A 10,176-nucleotide genomic window follows, 5' to 3' on the forward strand; every position below is an offset into this window, starting at 1 on the left:
GCAGCTCATTCTAATTTGCTCCCCAAAGCAAAGTTCAATCCTAAGAAAGTCCTGGACTGTTTGGGACCCTGTAAGACTCCATGTGGTAACCACACTTATGCCATTAAATGGTGTGTGCATTGTATTAGCTATAAATTTTGGTAACCCATTGAATATATCTTTTCTTTCCATATTGATCCCATAATATTTGTTTGTTTGTTTGTTTGTTTCTGACCTAGCATTTACTCTGTAGGCCAGGCTAGCCTTAGACTCAGAGATCTGGCTACCACTACCTCTCAAGTCCTGGGATTAAAGGCACGCACCACCACCATAAACACCCTAAACACCTCCACCATACTGTTTTAAACTACATTTGGTGTTAAAAAATGATTATTTTTATCTGAGTTTTATCTATTTATTATTTGCAATGCTGGGTATTGAACCCAGGGACTCATGGACTCTAGGTTAATGCTTAACCACCAAACTATAGCCTCATCTTGTTAGAACTAAGATATAATCTGATAAGACTCATTAAACAATGTGCTCAGTTCTGTTCAAGTTTCTCCAATGTTTACCAGACCCCTTTGGAATGATGTGAAAGTTACTCTTGCTCAAAATTACATTTGGAGTATAATTATAATGTTTAAACATATAATTTCAGGAGAATATGGACACGCCTGTAGACAGTGTTGACAGATTTATTTAGGATTTGATTTATTTAGTAAATGCTGAGGCACTGTGATAGGAAAGGCCTTCCTAACCTCATGTGACTGTAGGAGAGCAAAGAGCACAGTGCCGCACTGCTGGAGAAGGAAGGTGAATCCGGAGCAAGTAGCCTGTAGGCCAATGGCTGTGTTCTACTTAAACCTTCAACTTTATTTAGACCTAGTGGATATCATAGTTTCTTGACTGAACAGTTGTAGCAAGCACCTCTCACACTGTGTGCTGAATGTAACATTAAAAGCAACAACAACAAAAACAACATCATCAACAAAAACAGGGCAAGCAAGGCGTCTGAGTCCTTGGGATTCAGGGCCTGCACGCATTTGGTTGATGGGAGGTGGTGCAATGTTTTCTGAGCCAATTCACCAATGCCTGCCTTTTGAGATTAAGTCTTTCACTCATCAATTTCACATTGATGAATTTATCTTATGGAAACCCTTCAAGTTTTCATCAAGGGAGTTCATGGAAGTAGGCCGTTTACTGGAAACTGTAAGCTCTGAGGTTGTCTATTGATTTAGTTTGCATAGACACATGGACACAGTCATGTGCTGTGTAACGTTCCTTGGATCAATGGTCAACGGTGGTCCCGTACGATTATGCCGCCTAGTGACATCAGAGCCATCTTGTCCTGTGCAAGCATTCGCTATACTGTTTGCACAATGACGAAATTATGGACCTGTTCCTCAAAACACATCCCTGTCATTATGGGACGTGCTTGTATATTTCTAGCATTTCATTTGAAATATTCTCCATTTGTTGACCAGACTGGTCTCAAACTCCTGGGCTCAAGAGATCATCCTGTCCCAGTCTCACAGGTGCTGGGACTATAGGCACACGCTTTTGCATGAATTAATAAAATGTTAGAGATTGGAGTTCTATAGAGGAGATAACAGTCACTGCTAGAAATATTCATTAATTCTTTTGTATCTTCTCTAAAAAAAATCGTATATCTTTATCTTTGCAAGTGAGTCTACCAACTTAGGCTCTCTCTCTCTCTCTCTCTCTCTCTCTTTCTTTTTTTGAGACAGGGTCTCTGTAGCTCTGGCTAGCCTGGAACTTATTATGTAGACCAGGCTGACCTTGGTCTCACAGAGATCCACCGGCCTCTCCCTCCCGCATGTTGACTTTAAAGGCGCCACCACACCTGGTCTGGGCTTTTTTATATACACAGTGTGTCTTGGAACACAGACTAGAACAAATGAGAAATCAGTAATCTGCTGTTGGGTCCAGAGAGATCCTAAATTGATGAGCAGCATCTAACAGTTACCTGGAACTGTCGTTACTAGTCACCCATTGGCAAGCGTCTTTGGTGACCCATAACCACTCAAGTAATTGTCCTGCAATTTTATGTGTGTGTATGTGTCTGCTTCTGTCTGTCTCTCTCTGCCTCTCCCTCTCCCCGCTGTGTGTGTGTGTGTGTGTGTGTGTGTGTGTGTGTGTGTGTGTGTGTGTGTGTGGGTGTGGGTGTGGGTGTGTGCGCACGCACACCCTGCAATAGAGGCCAGAAGAGAATGTCTGATCCCCTGGGGCTGGAGTTAGAGGGAGTTGTGAGCTGCCCAACTTGAGTGCTGGGAACTGGACTCTGGTCTTCTGGAAAAGCAGCAAGACCTCTTAACTGGTGAGCCAGCTCTCCAGCCCCATCTTCACTGTTCTAAAATATATTCATTCTTTCAACTCTAAAAGTCTCAAGGCCAGGCCCTCAAACCACCCATCTGAAACTTTCTGAACTGATACAAGGACTATAACAAGCTAATTCAGCATTCTTCCTAAGCAGCCTATTAAGAAAAAAAAATCCTCAGTGGAATTTTTGGCATGTTTACCATTAAGGACCATATCTAAGGGACCACACTGTTTGTCCCTTCCCTACAACAGAGGTGTCTGTGGCTTTTCAAAAACATGTAAGCTGGGTTTTCTGAGCAGCAACAAAGAAAAAGTAACTTCCAAAGAAAGGTGGTTATAACTGTTTCAATTATAACTGAGCATGTGTTTCCTGAATAATGCTTGAAATCAGACGGCTCTGACCCAGTTACAGGAAAGGATTAAAGAAATCTGCTTAAAATTGAATTGTGTCCACTAGAGCAACAGCCAAGAGAAGTACATTCCACAGTGTGTCCTTCAGAGAACCTCTGGCTAGCCTCACTGCAAACCTTTGAAACATGGATGTAAATATAATCCACACCCGTTCCCAGCCCATTAGTTTAGGCTTTCATTTTTGCTGGACAGTATGTGCAGTCATGCAGGACTTCATTAGTTGTATCTATATTCCAAAACAAAAGTTACATGTTGTATAGTTTATTGTACAGTGTATGCACATTAATTTCCACTTATTTATTCATTCATTTGTATGTGTGCTGTGTGTGTTTGTGTTGGAGGGAGGGGGAGGGAGGGAGGGAGGGAGAGAAGGAGGGAGAGAGAAAAGAAGAGGGAGAGAACAAGCAGGCAGGGCAGGATGGTGGTAGTGGTGGGAAATTGGGGGTTGGCACACACCACAGCACACCACAGCACACCACAGTGGAGATCTGAGGACAACTTTAGGGGTCACTCCTCTTTTCCACCTTTCCATAGGTTCCAGGGATTGAACTCCGGTCCAGACAGGTTTGCCCAGCAGCTGGTTTTCCCCATGGGAGCATTTCACAGGTTCCAGTCTGTTTCTTTGTATTATTTTGTATGGTTTCAAATACATGAGAATTGTGAAAAAGCTAAAATCAGGTTTCCTGAGAATCAGCCTTTATTTTGAATTGAAATAAAGAAAACCAGCCATCCTGTTATTTCTCCCACCAGTCAGGAACAGTGGGCACCCGTGCTTTCTCGAGCTTCTACATGGTCTATATTAATTTTTCCATCTCTAGATCTCATTCTTCCAGCATACTTTATGTTTCTTTTGTTGTTGGGTTTTTGTCTACAAAACAAAACATGTCCTTACTACATGTTCTTGTTACAGATACAGGTATGACAATGTTACCTCTCCAAAAGTAACAGTTTCAGAAGGGAAAGGCTGTCTGTCAGAGGATAGGAGTTTGGGGTTTTTTATTTGCTGTTTGGTTGTTTTTATCTTAGCTTTCATTAAGATCACAAGGAGAAGTTTTATCATTCTACTTGAGTATTTCCCCAGAAGGCTCCAGTTCAGTAGTGTGGGGTAAGAGCCATGCCTCGCTGTTTTAAAGGAGCTTAGCATGAGACTTCTAGTTAATAATATGCTTAGTTCTTCCCAGACAGGGCAGCATAGCTGTCTGACACACAGACATCCTTAAACACTTCTATAACTGGTAAGGTCATTAGATCCTGCCCCACGAGATGTGGACCTTCACTGGTATGGCCACCGACAGTACCCCAGAGCAGTTCTGAGTCAGTAACACACTGGCAAAGTCACTCTGCACCTTCTGGGGTTCTGTCACTTGAGCCCACCAAGTCCTTGACTTAACCTGGACAGGAACAGACATAACCTCTTTCGTAATTAGATTGTTTGTTTGTTTTTTTGTTTTGGTGAGGAGATTTGTCATTAAGATCGTAAAGAAAATACATACTTTGTTCTCATAAAACATTCTATATGTTTGTATAGTTTTTTCTTGATTAAAAACAGGTAACTAGGGGCTGGAGAGATGGCTCTGTGGTTCAGAGTACTTGTTGATTTTGCTGAGGACCCAGATTTGGTTCCCAGCACCCCTATGGTGATTCACACCACTCATAACCTTAGTTCTAGGGCATACAGTGCCTTCTTCTGACCTCCATGGACACCAGGTATACACATGATATACAAACATACATTCAGGCAAAACACTCATACAGATAAATATGTATTTTTTTAAAGCTAGATAACTAGGTATTCAAATAAATATTTTTACATAAAAGATTGCAGAGCTGAGTCACGTGATTCAACCAAAACTCCCCCAAGACCTTCCTACTTCGTTTTGGTGTTTGTCTGTTGATGTGACGGTTGTCAGTGATCTATTTCTTATACAAACTGACTCTGTGCCCACAGCAGGGATGAGCTTGCAGTATTTCTGAAGTCTCCTGAGTTACCTCAACACTGTTAGAGAGCCTAGAGGCAAAAGCTAACACCCCAGGGGAAGACTGGTCTGTCTTCCTAACTCCTTCTGGGCTCTTAATGTGCGGCGACGTCTCTGGGACAGCTGGGACGATTGTTAAACAGAGACACACTGGAAGGTCTCACTGAGTAGCTTGGCCTTCTTACCCAGGATCTGGTTGATTCTGATCTGGGTACTATGACACCTATAAGAAAGCATTCCCTGAAACTAAAACTCCAGAAACTGAAGGATTCCCCACCCCACCCCACCCATCACACTCACCTCAAGACCTTGACAGCTAAGACCATCATGAGAGTTCATTCAGGGTAAGTATGCCTTACACTGTTTTATTAAACCTGGTTTTTGTTTATTCAAGAAATACGTCTGAGAAAAAAAAAAAAGGCTTATATACTCCTAGGATATGTTTATTCCTGGTTGGAAGTCCTTCCTGGAGCCAATGGTTTTAAGCCCGATATTTCTGGAGTAATGCTCAGGCTGCTTACCACTGGGGGGCCACGACTCAGGGCGACAACAGGAAGGAATCAGATGACTCAAAAGGCTGGTTCTAAATCAGATCAGAAGTGGCTATCAGTCTCAAAGGTGCATTTGGGGGGCGGGGTACATGGAGAACTTCTACATGAAGGAAACGGAGGGGGGGTACCATGAAACCAGGCACAAGAAGGCTCCCTCTGACAGGTCCTCATTGTCCAGGGCCTGCAACTCCATGTTTCCACCAATATGGACCTCAACCTGCTCTTTTGGTTTGGTTTTGGGAGACAGGGTTTCTTTATGTAGCCCTGGCTGTGCTGGAACTCTCTTGGTAGAACAAGCTGGTCTTGAACTCAGAGATCCACCTGCCTCTGTCTCTTGTGGGGTGCTTGGATTAGAGCCGTGTGCCACCATACCCTGTTCCTTCTCCTTTGTTTTGTTCTGTTTTTAAATAGAGACATCGTTGTCTTACAAGTTGAACTCCGTACTAATTTACATATTTTGTTAGCTGATCTTAGGGGAGATCAGTACACCAGTCATCAGAGGTTGTGTTGAAAATAGATTTTTATCAGTTATCACCCGAACTCTTTACTTGGGGTTTCTCTTTAGAACACAGAAAGACTGTGTGCAAAGGGAGGAGCAAACCTTGCAGAGGGTTCAAAGAGGACTGTTGACTTAGAAGGGGGAGGAAAGAAAGGGGAAGCAGAGGGTAGGGGCTACTTTTACCTGAGAGCCTGAAACTCTCTTAGGAAAGCTGTACGGAATGTTCTCAGAAATCCCACCCTTCATCTGAATGGGATAGGATACAGACTTCACCAAGGTCAGATGTGGCTTCTAATCCAACAGAGAGATAATAAGCAACCAAAAAGATAACAGTTCGATTCAGTGAACAGCTGTGGATAGACATGCCGCTTGGCCAGACTGGAGAGGCAGAAAGCAATGGTCAAAAATGTTACCAGGCCTGTCGGTCACCACTGAGCCTTCCCAGCTCTCTGGAGGGAGAGGGCCTGCAGTCATCCTTCTAACCTTTTTACCTTTGACCTGTGAAACTCTCCTAGTATTTGTCCTTTTAGTTTCTTCTTCTCTGTCCCTACCTCATCCCACCCCCTTTTCTCTTTTTCTTTGCTTCTCAAAAGTGTCGGTGATGTCCACAATACAGAGCCCTTCCTTCGAATGTACTCATCTGACCTTTTACAAAGATCATGAGGGAACTGGATCTATTGGGACATGTGTATAATTCCAGCTCTTGGAAGGTGAGGCAGAATGATTAGGAGTTTGAGGCTAGCCTCAGCTACATAGTGAATTTGAGGCCAGCCTGGGCTATTTGACACTGTTTTAAACAAGCAAACAAACAGCAGCAAAACCAGCAAAAATTAAATAAGTAATCACAGTGGGAGATACATTTGAGAACGAGCTGCTTTTCAAAGCTCCCATCTTCTGGATCCAAAGAGCTTGAACAACCGCTTGTAAAACCTTTCCCAATCTTCTTTCCCTGTTTGAATGTTCATAGTGGTAACCAAAATCCATTGTGGCAACTTCTGCACTGGGAAGACGTAGGAAATTAGGTCTCCTGGAACTGGATTAAAATCACAGACGAGCTGCCAATGAAAGCGAGTCACCAAGAGGTGACTGTCACCATAGCAGGGTTTAGAATGGAAACCACTGAAAAACAAATTACTCAGACCCTCAGATCTCCCTCTTGGAGCATGATCCATCCCAGCTGACTGCTTCTCATATGTATATGTATGTGTATACGTATACGTATATCTATACCTATACCTATATCTATATCATCTAAACCAGGACTGGCCCATGCTGGCTGAGGGTGAGGAGCACACACTGCTCTCTCCTGCTGACGACTGTGGAAAATGGGATGTGGGATGTGTTCTCAGTCACTGAGGTGCTGAGGTGCTGTCTCCCGAAGTTTGTGACCTGATGCGGCAGGAAGGGGAGATCTAAGAGGGAAGAAGATTTGACTGAGTGTTTATTTCCTGCTCTGGTCAGATTCGTGTGGTGGGAAAGAGTGAGAAAGTGTGCACTTCCCCACCAGCCATTCTAGCTACGTTCTGTGTGACCTCAGTAGGTCATCCAACCTTTTTGGAATGTGTTTCCTCATCTGTGAAATGCAAATAATTTCTTCACTGTGGGGCATTTGTGAAGGGCAGGTGAGGTTAATACAGGCTTTAAAACCCATAAAAATGTGGGTGAGGGGATCCAGGGCGATATTCAGTGGATAAAGGTGTGCTATCCAACACAAGGACCATGGATCCCCAGAACTTGTGTAAACTGGGGTCATGGTGTCCTGTGTCTGTTGTCCCAGGAAGCCTGGCTATGCAACAACTGACCCGTTTCAAACAAAGAAGGCAAGGACCAACCCCAAGATTTTCCTACTTCCACATGTACACCCTGATTTCCGTCCGGTTCCATACTCACACCTATAAATACACAACACACACACACATACACACATCCCATCCACACACACCCATGCAAGAGGGCATGCACGCACACGCGCACACGCACACACACACACGCACACACACACACACCCGTGCAAGTGGGCACGCACGCACATGCGCGCACGCACGCACACACGCACACGCACGCACACACACACACACACACACACACACAACATGGAGTATTTCTGCTGCTGTGAAATGATTGGAGGAATGGCAGTGGCTACTGAGTCACAGAAATGAGTCAAGATACCTGTATGTTCTTGCACTGTGATGGGAAGTAGAATGGGTCTGAATGGACCTTTCTGGTCTCCTGGTGTACTTTTATATGTGAAAAGTTGGACCAGCATTGAAAAGGCCAATTACATCACTGTGGATTTTAGGACATTAGGTAGTAAAGACATTCAAAGTACAGAGAAGGAAAACACCCTTTAGTGACTGTACCATGACGCCCTCTGTGCCACCTAAACAGGTATCTTCCCACGTAGGGCACTGCTGGTAGAACAGAGAGAAGAGTGCAGGAAAAACTACATTCCATGATCTGGGCACGGAGATCCACGCCTTTCATCTCGGCACTCGGGAGGCAGACTCCGGTGAATCTCTTGAGTTCAAGGTCAGTCTGGTCTACAGAGTTCCAGGACGCCAGGCTACACAGAGAAATCCTTTCTCCAGGTTGGGGTGGGGACTGCATTTCAATAGTTCAGTGCTTTAATGGATTTTAGGTGTGTGGGGGAGGGGGAGACACACCACTCTTTCTCTGAGTGTGGTTTACAACTCAGCTAAGCATGGCAAGAGAGAACCTGAGTGAGGCCTGGCGGCAACACCTGTGGTCCCAAAACTTGGGGGACTGAGTAAGGTTGAAGGGTTGCTGCAAGTTCAAGGCCAGTGGAGGACTACACAGAAGGGAAAACGAGTCAGCTTTAAGTCAGATACTGTATAGTCAGGTGTTTCACAGATAGGGCGAATACAGTCAACATGGAAATCCAGTGGCCAGAGGCACCGTCAGAGCAAACACAGGGTCCTCAAAGCTGCCTCAGGCTGATCTCTATTGAGCCCTTTACTTCTCTATGATAGTAGGGGTGGCCTGAGGTCCACTGACGTCTCCCCCAGGTTCACACCCTGCTGTCCTATCCCTCCCTCTAGCTGAATGAACCAACCAACAAGGGACGCAATGTGAACCAAGGGGTTCTTCGATTTTCGTGCTTAAGAGACATATTTCACTCTGTATCCTGGAGAGGAGTCTGCTAAACCGCCCTGTTCACAAAGCACCCCAGTTTCACTTTGAAAAGTCGAAGATGGCCTTTAAAATCCCGACCTCCTTCTGTCCTTCAGAAGAGAGGCTGGAGGACTCTGAGAATGTTTGGCGTCTCTTAAGTTCTCACATTGGCCTCTTTGCCCTCACTGGTGGCTTCTTGGCTGCTGGAGTGAGGTTAGTTGTTATAGCTGTTGGTTTTTACAACCTGGGTTCTTGGTCTTCCTAGTTTTCATTTCGAGCCTCTCAGGACATTGTTGGGAGCTTGCTGGGGCCTGCTCTGGCTCCAACCAAAAGCAGCCTTTCACCCTGGCAGACTGTAGACACACCACATCTTTCTCCACTTGTATTTTAGCAACGTCAACAGCCCTTCAGAGAAAAATGTGCATCTTCTGTTAGGAAAAGATTCTTCTCCAGCTTTCTTGAGGAGTTTCTGGCTTACTGGAGACAGCTCCCTCCTCATTTTAATAGAAACAACCAGTAGTACCAAGAATAAAACTTTTCCGCTGGGTGGTGATGGCGCACACATTTAATCCCAGCACTCAGGAGGCAGAGGCAGACAGACCTCTGAGTTTGAGGCCAGCCTGATCTACAGAGAGAGTTCCAAAACAGCCAGAGCTGCACAGAAAAAGAAAGCCTATCTCAAAAAACAAAAAAACAGACAAACAAAAAACTTTAAAAACTTAAAAAAAGAAAAGAAAACTCCTCTGTTTTAAGGACTGGGTTTTATTTATACTACACTGGCCAGAACTCACTAAGTAGCTTCAGATGGCCTTGAACTTTTGACCCTCCTGCACTTGCCCCCTAAGTGCTGGGATTACAGCTGTGTACCACCATACCCAGTTTATACGGTGTGCATCCACATCTACACCCCAGCCCCAAGAATAGCACTTTAAAAATATAGACATATTTGTTTATTCTGTCCTTGTGTGTGCCTGAATATGTGCATATGAACCACATGCATGCAGGAGCCCAGGAAGTCAGAGGCAAGGGTCACATTCCCTGGAGCTTGAGTTACAGGCAACGGTGACCCCCGCCCCATGTGGATGCTGGGAATGGGACTGAGGTCCTCTGCAAGAGCAGTAACTTCTCTCAACCTCTAAGCCATCTCTCTAGCCCCCAAGAATCGTGCTTTTAATATGTTAGTTAAAGAAAAAGGATCAGAAGGGGTTGAGGATTTAGCTCAGTGGTAGAGCGCTTGGTTTGGTCCCCAGCTCCGGAAAAAGAAAGAAAGAAAGAAAGAAAGAAA

Source organism: Rattus norvegicus, chromosome 2, assembly GCF_021556685.1.
Source record: "Rattus norvegicus strain SHRSP/BbbUtx chromosome 2, alternate assembly SHRSP_T2T, whole genome shotgun sequence".
Classification (NCBI taxonomy): domain Eukaryota; kingdom Metazoa; phylum Chordata; class Mammalia; order Rodentia; family Muridae; genus Rattus; species Rattus norvegicus.